At 47.0% G+C, this 15347-nt stretch overlaps 1 pseudogene; it reads left to right on the forward strand.

Moving 5' to 3' along the window:
- Window positions 1–13856: 13856 nt before the first annotated feature.
- Window positions 13857–14676, forward strand: LOC104677179 (annotated as a pseudogene).
- Window positions 14677–15347: the final 671 nt, after the last annotated feature.

The raw sequence follows: 15347 nt of genomic DNA on the forward strand, positions 1-15347 counted from the left end.
GCCACTTCCTCATAGATGGTGACTTCTCATTGTAACCTCACATGATGAAAGGGAAAAAAACTTTTGTATTTTTCTTGTAGAGACGGGGTTTTTTCCATGTTGCCCAGGCTGGTCTGGAACTCCTGGGCTGAAGCAATCTGCCTATCTCGGCCTCCTAAAGTGCTGGGGTTTCCTTTATATATGGGCATTAATCCTATTCACAAGGGCTATGTCCTCACGGCCTAATCACCTCCCGAAAGCCCCACCTCCAAATACTGTCCCCTGGGGAGTTAGGATTTCAACATATGAATTTGGGGGTGACATAAACATTCAGTCCATTGTACCATCTAACCTGTGAATTCCTTTAGGACAAAGGCAGCATCTTGCTCATCTTTCAAACCCTAGTACCTAACACAGTGATTGACACAAAAATAACTCAATAAATGTTTGCCAAATAAATAAGCAGTGGCAACGGCCCCATGTAGAGCCAACACCAGGGGAGCATAAAATAATAGCCAGCCATTGCTTAATAAATGTGAACTTGATCGTCCTCTCTGACCCGTAATTCCAGTTTTAGGTTTATCCTAGGAAAACTTTCCAGGGGCACCAGGAAGACAGGGAGATTGCCAAAATGTTTATAGTAGGATTGTCTATAATAGCCCCAAATGGAAACAACCCAAATATCTACAAACAGTAGAATAGATAAGTATATTGTAGTATAGTCATTCAATAGAATACCGTGTTGCAGTGTAAATGAATGAATTACAGCCCACATGTCAATAATGTGAATCTCAAAACACAAGCCTAAGTGAAATGAGTAATTCAGAAAATAATTCATTTAGTGTGGATCCACTTATACAAAATTCAAAGTCAGGAAGAATGAAACAATACTTTGTTTAAAGTTGCATACATATATTGTAATACATTAAAGAAAAGCAAGGAAATGATTAACATACATTTTCAAATAGTGGTTATTTCTGGGGTGATGGAGGGAAATACAACTGGAGAAGAAAACTCAGGGAGCTCCAAAGTTATTGGTATTATTCTATTTCTTAAACTTGATAATGAGTACATGACTGTATTATTACTAATCTTTAAAAGGGTTATATATAATATTCACGTTCATGTATTTCATAATAACAGGGTTTTTTTGTTTGTTTGTTTGTTTGTTTGAGACAGGGCCTCACTCTGTTTCCAAGGCTGGAGTGCAGTGGCGGGATCTCAGCTCACTGCAGCCTCAACTTCCTGGGCTCAACAGATCCTCCCACTGCAGTCTACTGAGTAGCTGAGACTACAGGCACCCACTAACACACTGGGCTAAATTTTGTATTTTTTTTTTTTGTAGAGATGGGGTTATACCACATTGCCCAGGCTGGTCTCGAACCCCTGGACTGAAGCAATCCACCCATCTCGGCCTCCCAAAGTGCTGGTATTACAGGCGTAAGCCACCATGCTTGGCCCAATTTCACAATAAAAAGTTTCAAACAGCAAATCAAAAACAGAAAAACCCAATGGAAGCTCTCCCCAGCACTTCTGCCCTGGGTCTGCCCTGCGGGTGGGAAGCAACATGTTGTGGAAGGCAGGGCTCTCAGGCAGTCTGATTGTCCTTGTAATGAGTGAGTCTGCTGGAGTTTGAAGCTGGATCCATCGCATGGTGCCCATCTCCTTGAGAGGTCTGCCTATAGTGTAAGCGAGGACCATGGAAGGGCAGATGTCCTTGGTCCAGGGAACTCTCTCTCCATAGGATCACTTCTTTCTGGGCATCCTTAAAGGGGAAATAAATTAACAGTCCTACCCTGTAACCACAAACTATGGTTTACCAAGGGTCTGTGCCCAGTGGGTGCTGGTGTCTGTTAACAGACAGGTTCTTTGGGGCCCCTCATCGATAGGACCTTGTTAAAAGTAAGGACTGAGCTGATGCCTCTGGGAGGTTATAGAGCTAGCCATTCAACAAGTCCAGTGTATAGTTTTCTCAGAAAGTAAGGGAGAAAGAAAGCTTTTGACTAGGTCCCTGACAGATAATCTAGGTCCTCATTCCAGAGTCACACAAGGCATGGTAGTTAAATTGCCCAGGTTGTAAAGTCCCAGGAGGTCCTGCCTCTTGCTAGCTCTGTGTCTATAAGCAAAGTTCTTCACCTCTCTAGGCCCATCTGCTCACCTGTAAAATGGAGATAATAGTAGTATGTACCTAAGAGGCCAATGTGAAGATTAAGAAAGATAATGCATGTAAGCCTCTAGTGAGGCCCACAGAGGAAGCTCCATAAATATTTGATATTAAATGAATGCCTTCTGGTCAAGACTTGTCAGCCTGAGAAGAGGGCATGCTCTGAGCACTCACATTCTTGGGATGTAATTGTGGTGGTGACAAGATGGCCATTCCACAGGGAGGTCATGCTCAAGGAATGACCAGGTGGCCTGACCTTGATGGGCTCACCATGTTCTAGGGTCTGACACTGAGCTTTCTTAGTCTTGTAACTCAATTTTGTCCACGTATCCGGAAGGAATCCATTGGGAACCAATTGGGAGATTGATATGAAAATCAGGACACCAATTTATTAATTTACCATGGGAAACAGCAGTGATTGGAGGCCGAGTATGGTGGCTCACATATGTCATCCCAACACTTTGGGAGGCTGAGGCAGGGGGATTGCTTGAGGCCAGGCATTCGAGACCAGCATGGTAAACACAGAGAGACCCCATCTTGACAAAAACATTTTTTTTTTTGAGTCAGAGTCTCGCTCTGTTGCCCAGGCTGGAGTGCAGTGGTGTGATCTTGGCTGACTGCAGCCTCCTCCTCTTAGGCTCAAGTGATCCTCCCACCTCAGCCTCCCAAGTAGTTGAGGCTACAAGCACGCACAACCATGCCAGGATAATTTTTGAATTTTTTGTAGAGATGGGGTTTCACCATGTTGCCCAGGCTGGTCTTGAACTCCTGGGGTCAAGCGATCCCCTTGGCTTGCCCTCCCAAAGTGCTGAGATTACAGGTGTGGGCTACAAAACCCAACCATTCTACAAAACATTTTAAAAAGTTAGGTGGTCACGGTGGCATGGGCCTGTAGTCCCAGAGGTTGAGGTGGGAGGACAGCTTAAGCCCAGGAGCTCAGGGCTGCAGTGAGTTGCGATTGTGCCACTGCACTCCAGCATGGGTGACAGAGTGAGACTCTGTCTCTTAAAAATTAAGACAGGAGAGAGAGAGAGAGAGAGAGAGAGAGAGAGAGAGAGAGAGAGAGAGAAATAGCAGTGCTTGGTAGGCTGAAATTTGAAATCTGCTAGGCAGCGGTGTTATCCTTTCAGGAAAAGTGATGGGAAACCAGCTGAGAATCTGAAGCTACAGGGAGAGCAAGGAACCAGCATCCGGGGTGTGGACAAAAGGATCTTAAGGGCCAAAGTTACCTCTATTTGGCACCACCCCACTCCTTCTTTCCCCCTGGCCTATTGGCAGAGTGGAGCTTCTGAAGGAGGCTGCAAGTTGCCTTTGCCTCTGATCTTGTTATGGGGTCAAAAACAATCTTTGCTTTTAAAATCTGGCTACTTATTAAATCTTTGAAGTTAGAAAGATTGACTAGGGCTTGGGGGGTTCATTCCATAGCCTGGAAATAAATTGCCTTATTGTCCACTAGATGGTGTTCAAAATACACACACACCCAACACATGTATCTCTGGAAGCACACAAATCAACCTAATGAGGTGTGATGTTGATGAAAGAAACCCGCAAGATCTACTCCAGCCTGGGTTGGTTGTCTTGTTTAATTTGCCGGGAGCACACTTGGAGAAGAGATTTGGAAACTGGCAAGAGAGGAGGAAGATGTGCCTTTTAGACAATCCCTCTGGTTGCATTGTGAGGAGAGCTGCAAGGCTGCAGGCAGGGAAAACTGGGAGCTGTTGGAGCCATCCTGGTGAGAGGTGATGGCAGCCTGGACCAGGACTGTGGCAGTAGGAGGCGAGAAAAGGACAGACCTATGAGGCAGAAAAGGCAGGCTTTGAGGGCAGACTGGATATAGCATTCTTCGAATTTGCTTAGTTTTAATGTTTTTTTTTTTTTTTTTCACCCCCGTCTGCAAGTTGTAAGCTCTGAAAGAGCAGAGATGTGGGCTTGTCAGTGTCAGTATTTCCAGTGCTACACAGAGTAGATAATAGACTTTTTGGGTAATAATGAATAACAGAGCTAACATTTTTTGCATGCTAATGTGAGCCCTTCTAAGCACTGTACATGTATTAATTTCATTTATTATCCCCCAAATACACACTTGGGCTGCCCAGATCAAAATCTCTGGGACAGCAAAACTTAGGCCAGTGTATTTTGAAAACCTTCCACAGGAAATCTTTTTCTGTTTAAATTTTTAATTATTATTTTTAGAGATGGGGTCTCACTGTGTTGCCCATTCTGGAGTGTGGTGATTATTCACAGGTGCGGTTCCACTACTGATCAGAACGGGAGTTTTGAACTGCTCTAATTTTGACCTGAGTCAGTTCACCCCTCCTTAAGCAACCTGGTGGCCCCTTGCTCCCAGGAGGTCACCGTATTGATGTCAGACTTAGTGCGGACACCCCACTGGCATAGCACACTACAGTCCAGAACTCCTGGGCTCAATCCACCCTCTGGGCTCAAGCAATCCTCCTGCCACAGCCTCTCAATTAGCTGGGATTACAGGCACACGCTTCTGTGCCTGGTTCCACAGGCAGCCCTGAAATCCTTCAGACTGCTGCTCGTGTTTTCTTGTCTCCTTTCTCCCTTTCTTCATGGAACACGGCAAGCCCCACACAAGCCCCTCTCTCCTCATTCCTATCCCTCCTGGGAATTGTGTGCATCGTGGAGTCAGCCCTGGTCCCACATGCACAGAAGCCCTACCTACTAGGTGGCCTCCAGGGAGGCTGTCCTTGGCACCCTGGCTCCTGGCTCTCCTTGCAAGGTGGGTGCCTGGCCTCTGACCCTACCCCTACATTTAGTCCTTAGGCCCACTGTTGCACATCCTGGCCTTCCTTGTACCCTCTTGCAGTTCACCTTCTTCAGCATCCACAGTGGCCCCAGCTTCAGTCACTTTGGGCCTCATTTCAGTGACCATGTCTCTCCTACCAGTGCTCGGAGCACACAAAGTCCAGACAGCAGAGAGTTGCGGGGACCTGGGCCCACAGGGGCCCACATATAGAGCCATTGGCAAGACCCTAGCTCTTGCCGTTCCCTCCCCAACAAAAGTGTAAACTGTAATTGCATTTAGTTCAGTTAAACAGTCATTCATCGAGTACCTACAGTGCACCAGGCATAGTACTAGGCCTATCACCTATTACCAAAGTGAGTAAGATACGTGGTTTGCACCCAAGCACCTCACCTCTGCAGATGCAGTCACATAAGCATCTAACTGTTACAAGGCACTTGGTAGAGAAAAGGTGCAGCATGTACAGGGAGAAGGAAGATATTGATTAATCTGGGGAATTCCATGGTCCCTTAAAACTCAGCTCAGGCTGGACACAGTGTAACCCCAGCACATTGGGAGGTCGAGACGGGTGGATCAACTGAGGTGGATCAACCGTCTCTACTAAAAATACAAAAATTAGCCAGGCGTGATGGAACACACCTGTAATCCTAGTTACTAGGGAGGCTGAGGCAGGAGAATTGCTCGAGCCCGGGAGGCGGAGGTTGCAGTGAGCCAGGATCGCACCAATGCACTCCAGCCTGGCTGACACAGCGAGACTCTGTCTCAGAAAAAAACCAAAACACAAAAAACTCAGCTCAAATGTCATCTCCTCCCAGAAAACCTTAAAGCCCCATAGGCAGAGCCCAGGGTTGATCACTTAGAGCCCCATCACTGAGCGCCCAGGCTCTGACAGCACTTACTGCACTGTAAGGACTGCATGGTTCCTGGGGGTCACTTTCTGTCTGTGAGCAGCTTCAGGTAGGCTCCAGATGTCTCCATCTTTCCCTTCCCAGAAACCGGGGCCTGACGTGTAGTTCATACTCTGTCTTTGCTTGTGGAATGAAAAGGAGGTGCCATTTAAGGGGAGTCTTTGTGAACAGGGAGGATTTAGAAGGTGAAGAGAGTGGTGGGGGTGCAGGGAGCAGGGTGAGATTAAGAAGGACAGAGGCAAAGGCATGAGGCCTAGGCTGTTTTGATGTCCCCTCCCGCCTTACTCTCTGGGGCACCTGAGCAGGAGGGTCCCCCACTCTGCCTCCAGAATGCTGAGCTTTTTAGGGACACCCTTCTCACTTAGAGCCAGGTACACATGCCCACGGTTTATGCCACTGTGCCCTGGCTCTCTGCTGCATGGCCTTGAAAGGGAGGTGTGTGGTCAACCTAACATTCCTTTGCCTAAGTGTGTTCCCATCCCTTGTCTCCCTCCCCAGCAGCTGCAGCTGAGCCTGTTACTCTCATCCCTGGGTCAACTTTAGAATCACCAGGGGAGCTTTTTGAAAATACGGATGCTTTATTTAATTGGTCTGGGGTGGGGCTCAGGTATCATTAATTTTTAAAGCTCCCCAGGTGACTCCAATGTGCAGCCAGTGTGGAGAAGCACTAGGCTAGCCCCTGGCTGGGGCAGGATTCTTCCTACCCACACCTCTCCGCCAGCCTGCTTTGATCTCTCCAAGCCTCCTTTCCAGTAGTTTCGTCTCAAGCAGTGTCTCCCTGGGCTCCTTTGTGTCCGCACATCCCAGAGCCCTCTCAGCACTGAATTATACACATCCCAGCAGATGACTGCCGTGTGAATTACTGAGGGCAGAGCTGTAAAGACATCTCCTGGCAAATAAATTAAAGCATTCAATCATTCAGCCAAGAGCCAAGGCAGACAGACGCTGAGCCCCTAGAGAGAAGGGAGCTGGGGAGAGAGTGTGGGGGAAGAGGAGAGGCAGTGAGAGGTTGTCTCACTGAGAGAAGCCACAGGGGTCGGAGGAGGGAGGAGCGAAGGAAGCGTGCTGGGGGTACATGTTATAGCGAGCCAAAAGGGTCCTCCCTCCCTTGAGTCACCTCTTTGGAAGGCTGGGATGGATGATACATGTCTGGGACAGGGAGGGAGGCCCAGGCAGGCAGCCGCCAGTATGCCCACTGCTTGGGGGATGGATTAACTGGGTACAGTCACCTCTCCAGGTGGACAATGTGCTGTTAGCCAATTAAGAGTAGGGTATCTGGGCTGAGTATGGTGGCTCTCAGCACTTTGGGAGGCTGAGGCAGGGGGATTACTTGAGCCCTGGAGTTCGAGACCAGCCCAGGCAACATATGAGACCCTATCTCTACGAAAAATACAAAAATTGGCCGGGCCTGGTGGTGCTCACCTGTAGTCCCCGCTACATGGGAGGCTGAGGCAGGAGGATCACTTGAGTCCAGGAGTTCTAGACCAGCCTGGGCCATAGAGCGAGACCCCATCTCAAAAAAAAAGTGGATGTCTGGAATGCCACCCTTCTTGCCGGGCAGCCTGTCTATTCTCTGTAGTCATTCGGGGCCTGAGCTAAAAGTTTCTTTCCTGAGGAATAAGCATCCTGCCTCCCCAGCCCTAGAACACAGGCCAATAGGACTTCTAGAGGCAGGGGCTCCTGGGAACTCACAAACTACTCTTGTTTAATGCACTGCTGAGCAACTCCCCTAACAGAAGTCCTGGCTTTGAGCAGAGGACTGGGACATGGTCAGATGGGATCGGCTCCTTAGCCTGACACCCATGCACCAGAAACTGGCGGCTCAGTGCTGATGTCTTGACCTTGAGGAATCATGGCCTCATGATAGAGGCCTGGGGATCCCCACAGGGCACAGGGAGAGCAGAAGGTGGTGGTGGCACATTTGCACTCACTGGGACACATCATTAAAGCATGCCTGTCTTTCTCTGTCAGCAAGTATCTGGGGCCTTTATCCAGGAATTGTCAATGGGGAGTCAGCTACTGGCCATAGATCTGTTCCACATGGCTGTCCTGTCTGCGGACTCTGCCAGGCAGCGTGTAAGAGAGCTGGCGAGACATGGTGACCTTGGGATGGGTGCCCTGGGGCAGTACTGGCTCTGTTACTTGACCATAGATGGTGCCTTGGCTGGCAGTTCATCATCTATGCCCTTGGTGGTCACAGCAGCGTGCTGAGCCAAACCTTTTCCGCTCACCAGACAATCAGATGCCCAAACACACCATTGCAGTCCAGGAGCTTCATTGTAACACCCTAAGGGCAGCTTGGTTCTGGTTCTGGAAGGCCCTCAGCAGGCAGTGGTAACCCCAGCACGAACAAGAATTGCATCCTGGTGGGAGAGAGTTCTGTGAAGTCACTGATAGACCAGCTGCTCAGTTAGGTGGCCGGTGCATGGCACTCTTAAAGTTTTATGGTTACACAAATTAGACGATCACGGTGGTGGGCGCCTATAATCCCAGCTACTCGGGAGGCTGGGGCAGGAAGAATTGCTTGAACCCGGGAGGCAGAAGTTGCAGTGAGCTGAGATTGCACCACTGCACTCCAGCCTGGGCAACAGAGCAACACTCCGTCTCAAAAAAGAAAAAAAAAGTTTCATGGAGTATTTGAGAGCTAAACAATGGGTACATGTGGGCATACAAAATGGAATAACAAACACTGGAGACTCCAAAAGGTGGGAGTGTAGGAAGGGGGTAAGGGCTGAAAAATTACCTATTAGGTACAATGTTCACCATTGTGATGGGTTCACTAAAACCCTAGACTTTACCACTATGCCATATATGCAAGTAAGAAACCTGCACTTTTACTCCCCAAATATATATGTTAATATTCTACAATACACTTTAAACATATGTGGCTTTTATTTGCTAATTCTACCTCAATAAACCTTTTTATTTTTTATTTTTTTGAGACAGCGTCTGGCTCTGTCACCCAGGCTGGAGTGCAATGGCACAATCACAGCTTACAGCAGCCTTGATCTCCCAGACTTAAGCAATCCTCCCATCTCAGTCTCCCAAGTAGCTGGGACTACAGACCATGTGCCACTAGGCCTGGCTGATTTTTTTTTTTTTTTTTTTTTTAAAGTAGAAATGAGGTCTTGCTGGCTGGTCTTGAACTCCTGAGCTCAAGTGATCCTCCCGCCTCGGCCTTGAAAAGTGCTGGGATTATAGGAATGAGCCACTGCACCTGGCCAAAAAAATACTAAACAAAAAAAAACAAGCAAACAAAGTGCCTAAGTTTGGATTGGCTAATTGTTAAATTAAGTCACTACTTTGATTGGACTATATTTAAGAGTTAAGTATATACATATATGAAAGTAAAACATTCAAATCCAACTATGAAGGGAAGTAAGTGGGCTGTCCATACCTCCTGGTTAAGAATGTCATGCTGCCCTGCACAAGCTGGAATTGCACAGGGATCATGGTGGGGCACTACAGGGTATGTTTAGTGTTGTTCCCGGTTTGGGCAACTGGACACACAGCCCTGCTTGAGGATCCAAATCCCACAAGCTTCCAGCAGAGCCTCATGCAGAGGTCATCATCAATTTCCAATTAGCTGGAAGCTTGGCAGGCAGCTTCAGGCTCCAGACTCCACCACACTCATGAAGGCGAGGCCCCTGCTGGAGACAGCGCTGTACGAGGATGGCGGTCAAATTAGGTTATTCCTATGGAGGGACATCCAGTCTTTGTTTTGAGGCTGCTGGCTTACCTCTGGAGGGAGGGGAATTCCTCTGGGCTCGTAGGGTGAACTCGGCCCAACATCTTGCTCTGGGCTGGGGTGCTGGGAGTGAGAGGTGAGTGAGCCTCAAGGCTCTGTGTCTTCCTTCCGGAGGGGACAGGCAGAGCTGAGGACAGAGCTGTGGCATTGTCTGTTGCATTGGACTTGTAGCAAGGAGAAACATGGGTCCCTGAGCCTGGGGGAAACCCCTAGAGGGGGTTGCAACATTTGTCCACAGCCAGATGAGGCGAGGGGAACTGGAAATGACTTCTCCTTCGGAGTGACAGGGGTAGCCCAGACTCCATCATGGGGAGCTGACCAAACCTCAGGCCCTAGGTACACTGACAGGACGGAGCCTGTTTGCAGTGGCAGGAAAGGAGAGGCCAGAGACCTTCATTCTCTAGTCGGGAGGCTGAAGGGTGGCACCAGGCTTCAGAGCTGTTGCTAGAGAGTCTGTAGGAGCAGCCGCACTCCCTTCTTCCTAGGCAGTGCCCCGGGAATACCAGCTTTCCTTATTGATTTGCTCTAGTCTGTTAGATGCAAACAGGCTTTCATAGAATCCAAGGAAACATCTGCTGAGAAGAATTACAGTAGGCAGTGAAGCATTTCTCTGGGGAGCTTCTGTGCTCATTCTTTCCTCTCCCTTCTCCTCCGGCTTCTGAAGGGTCTGAGATACAGAGAAAGACTATTCTGAGTACCCTCATGGTGGACCGAGGGTCAGGACCAGCCCTTTGCCTTCTTGCCATGGGTTCTTAGGAAGGTGGAAACAACCAGGTGCCTTGATGGGCTGAGACCTAGCAGAGGGGACAGGCACGCCGCTCATCCTGACCCCATGCTCAGCATCTGGGTCTCCACCTGGGATCCCCATCAGCCCTCCTGTGTGCTGTTGAGCATGTCCAGCACTACACAAGGGGATTATGGGAGGAGGGGAGAAATGAAGGATAGAGCTGAAATAATACTTCTTCAGTGAAGACTTGGGGATAAAGAACTAAGGCCTGGGACCTGCATTCACAGCATGTGAGATGGGTCGAGGGGCCATGTCATGCTGGCTCTGGCATGGAGGCACCTGAGTGGAGCCATGTGTGTCCACAGACATGGGGTCAGTGCCTCCACGTACGTGATCTCCTGCGCCCTTCACAGAACCCCTGCTGGCCAAGCTGGTCAGGCGTCACCTCCAAGAAGCAGAAGGGTCGAGGCCAATGAAGTCATGGCAGAATGGGGACAGGAAAGGGGGAGTTCATCCTGAAACCCCATGCTTTCTACACGTGTTGCCTGATTCTAGTGGTTCTTAATCTTATTCTTATTTATTATTGTTTAAAGAGACGGGGGTCTCTAGGAGTTCCAGGTTATAGTGAGCTATGATCACACACTGCACTCCAGCCTGGGTGACAGGTTGAGATCCTGTCTCTAAATAAATAAATTCATTAATTAAAAAAAAAAAAGAAAAAAAGAGACAAGGTCTCACGTCTAACTCTGTTGCCCAGGCTGGAGTGCAGTGGCATAATCATGGCTCATTGCAGCCTTGACCTCCCGGGCTCAAGCAGTCTTCCCGCCTCAGCTTCCTGAAGACCTGGGATTACAGGCATGAGCCACCATGTTTTGCTTGTTCTCAATTTTAAAGCCTAGAAGGATCATGAGGTGTACAAACGAAATTCACAGGCCTCACTCCCATAGATTCTGATTAAGAAGGTCTGGGGTGGGGTGCAGGGATCTGCCTTTTAACAGAAGGGGGCAGATGAAACCATACTTGGAGAAGCACTGTCTCAGTCTAGGAAAACTAACAGACATCCATAAAGATCTCCAGTTGCTTTAAATTCACCAAGAGGCTTAGATTAATTAACAAGCATTTTCTGAGAGGCTATAGTTATATCCCCAAATTATTAGGGCCTGCTTCACGGGTGAGTGCATTGCACAAGGCCCCACACTTGAGGTTTAATGCTCTGTGGTTGCTGTCCTTGAAATTCTCCATGATTTAATCTTTGAATCTGTGCTTTTTGAGATAGAGTCTCACTCTGTTGTCCAGGCTGGAGTGCAGTGGCGAGATCATGACTAGCAGCCTTGAATTCCTGGGCCCAAGAATCCTCCTGCCTTCCCTCCCGAGTAACTGGGACTATCGGCCTGCCTGGCTAATTTCTAAACTTTTTGTTGAGACATGGTCTTGCCATGTTGCTCAGGCTGGTCTCAATGATCCTCCTGCTTCAGCCTCCCAAAGTGCTGCGATTATAGGCATGAGCCACGGTGACTAACTGGATCTGTGCTTTTGTAAGTGAAGTCTAACGGGACAGTGGAGCACGTAAGGGGTCTTGGTGCCTGGGCCTCACAGCCGTTGCCTCTGGCCTGTGGGCTCTCAGCCTCACTGTTCCCAGCCCATCCCAAGATCGCAGCCACCAGCCTTTCCAGCAGAAGTCAGGAAGAGCCAGGGTCTGGCATGGGCACCCCATGGTGTCTTAGAGCGGGCCATGGTGGCAGCTGGCCAGCCTACCACCCCTGGTCCCAGGTACTGATGTGTTCTGGTGTGCAGGTCTACACATCCTAGCGGTCCTCCCTCTGCCAGGTTGGGGCAATGGGTCAGCAGAAAAGGCATATGCCTGCCTGGACTTCCCCAGACCTGGCTTCCTGACCTCTAGGAGGTTACAACTGACATAAATGGAGAGGAAGGAAGCTGGCATTGATTGAACGCACACTCCCCTCTAAGACTCATTTGATTTTCGCTGATATATCCTAGTGCCTAGGACACTGGCATCTGAGCAGTGCTCAAAAACACTCAGGGAGAAATGAATGCATGGAGAAACTCTTTGAGGTTAATTTATTTCTTCCATTTTACAGATTAGAAATTGAGGGTTAAGGAGGCTAAACAAGCTGCTGGAGGTCTAAAATCAGTAAATGACAGAAATAAGATTTAAATGCAGGTCAGAACTCCAAAGCCTTTGCCCTTTCTATGTCACAAGTCTAAAGTCATGGCTTACGCACATTGGCTGCTGGGCCGCCAGGGTTTGGCTATGATGCCAGTACTGACCCACCAAGTGTCCAATCGCCTGTGAGTTGGAGCTACTCCCAGGAATGGTTTCCTGGTTGTCCCTGGATGACCAAGGAGGAGAAGGATTCTGAGCCCAGTATGAGATTTGTGATTTGGATTTTCACTGGTTCTGCTCTTCATGGACCATGTCTCAGTCCAAGGAAAAGAGAGGACTAAAGAGACATATTCATGAAAATCCTCTAATTCAACTGACTCAATTAAGATTTTCCAATTGCTCAAAATGAAAATCTCAACCCAAAATGACTTAAAAATATTTAATCTTATTTCATGTAATGGAAAAGTCCAAGCCTGGGTAACAGAACTTGACCCCATCTCTACTTAAAAAAACAAAACAAAATTATCTGGGCATGGCAGCATGCGCCTGTAGTCCCAGCTACTCAGGAGGCTGAGGCAGGAGGATCGCTGGAGCCCAGGAGGTTGATGTTGCAGTGAACCATGATTGTGCCACCTTACTCCATGATTGTGCCTGGGTGACAGAACAAGACCCTGTCTCAATAAAAAAAAAAAAAAAAAAGAAAAAGAAAAGAAAAAGAAAAGAAAAGAGGAAATTCCAGAGCTAATCAGACTCTAGGTGAGTTGATTCCAGGGCTCAGTACAAAAAAATCCTCATATTCTTGAAAAGTTGCCCTTTGTGAAAGGGCATGATAATACCATAATTTAAAAAAATTGTCTCCTGTTAATGGGCCTTGAGTTTGTTTTCAAATTTTTGCTAATCCAAATGATGTTGCACCAAAAAAACTTGTGCATACGTTATTTTGCATATATGTAAGTATTCCTGTAGGATAAACTCCTAAAAGTGTAATTGCTAAGTCAAAGGACGCACGTGGTTGTGATATTGACTGATTTGGCAAATTGCCCTCTATAACTGCTGCACTAATTTATACTACCACGGGGAGTATTTAAGAGTGCCTTTTCCCCACAGCTTTGCCGACAGAGCATGTTATCAAATTTTTGGAATTTTGTCAATCTGATAGGTGAAGGTTATCTCAGTGTGGTTTTAAAATCATCCTTATTGGGCTATGATTTTAATACAATAGAATGGACTCATTTTTGTTCTACTGTTCAAAGAGTTTTTAATCAATCAAGGTATAGAACATTTCCATCACACCGAAAGATTAACTTGTGCCCCTGCCCAATCAACACCCTCCATGTCCTGTCCAAAGAAACCACTACTGTGATTTTTATCACTATAAATTAGTTTTGCTTTTTAGTTTTGCTCTCTGAGCCCTTTTGGTTCTCTGAGCAGCACCATGGCAGTTGGCAAGAACAAGCGCCTTAAGAAAGGTGGCAAACAAGGAGCCAGGAAGAAAGTGGTTGATCCATTTTCTAAGAAAGATTGGTATGATGTGAAAGCACCTGCTATGTTCACTGTAAGAAATCTTGGAGAGATGCTAGTCACCAGGACTGAAGGAACCCAAATGTATCAGATGGCCTCAAGGGTCATGTGTTTGAAGTGAGTCTTGCTGATTTGCAGAATGATGATGTTGTATTTAGAAAATTCAAGCTGATTACTGAAGATGTTCAAGGCAAAAACTGCCTGACAAACTTCCATGGCATGGATCTGGCCCGTGACAAAATGTGCTCCATGGTCAAAAAATGGCATGGATAAAATGATACAACCACTTTGGAAAGCAGATGGCTAGTTTTGAAGCTCACGTCGATGTCAAGACTACCAATGGTTACTTGCTTCGTCTGTTCTGAGTTGGTTTTACTAAGAAACACAACAATCAGATACGGAAGACCTCTTATGCTCAGCACCAACAGGTTCGCCAAATCCGGAAGAAGATGACGGAAATCATGACCTGAGAGGTGCAGACAAATGACCTCAAAGAAGTGGTCAATAAATTGATTCCAGACAGCACTGGAAAAGACAAAGAAAAGGCTTGCCAATCTATTTATCCTCTCCATGATGTCTTCATTAGCAAAGTAAAACTGCTGAAGAAGCCCAAGTTTGAACTGGGAAAACTCACGGAGTTTCATGGTGAAGGTAGCAGTTCTGGAAAAGCCACTGGGGATGAGACAGGTGCTAAAGTTGAACGAGCTGATGGATATGAACCACCCAGTCCTTGAATCTGTTTAAAGTTAGGACTTACAATAGTGGCAAATAAAAAAGTCTTATTTGTGAAAAAAAATTAGTCTTGCCTGTTTCAGAATTCACAGAAATGGAATCAGATAATGTGTACTCTTTTCTGACCAGCTTCTTTTGCTCAGCATGTTTTTGAGATTCACCCATTTTATTGCAGAGTAGTATTCCATTGAATATTCAAATATGCCACACCTTTTGGGTTTGTTTTTCATTCATATGTTGATGTTCTTTTTTTATATAAACTTTATAATCAGCTTGTCTGGTTAAAAAAATGGTGTTGGTAATAGACTGCATCACCTTTATCAAGTAAATTATGGAGAACTGAAGTTTTTGTTATGTTGAGTCTTCCTCTTCAGAAACATGGTATATTTATTCCCTTTGCGCCTTCCTTTGTGTTCCTCAGTGTGTTTTAAAGCTTTACCCAATTCTTGTTATAGTCATTACTAGTTGTTAGCAGGTGGCAGGTTTCGCTTTTCCCCCAGTTTTCCTTGCTTAAATTTAGAAAAAAAATTGAATATGTATACTTTTATTTTTTATTTATTTTATTTTATTTTTTGAGATGGAGTCTTGCTGTCTTTCAGGCTGGAGTGCAGTGACGTGATCTCAGCTCACTGCAACCTCTGCCTCCTGGATTCAGGTGAGTCTCCTGCCTCAG

Source organism: Rhinopithecus roxellana, chromosome 8 (genome assembly GCF_007565055.1).
Source record: "Rhinopithecus roxellana isolate Shanxi Qingling chromosome 8, ASM756505v1, whole genome shotgun sequence".
NCBI lineage: Eukaryota > Metazoa > Chordata > Mammalia > Primates > Cercopithecidae > Rhinopithecus > Rhinopithecus roxellana.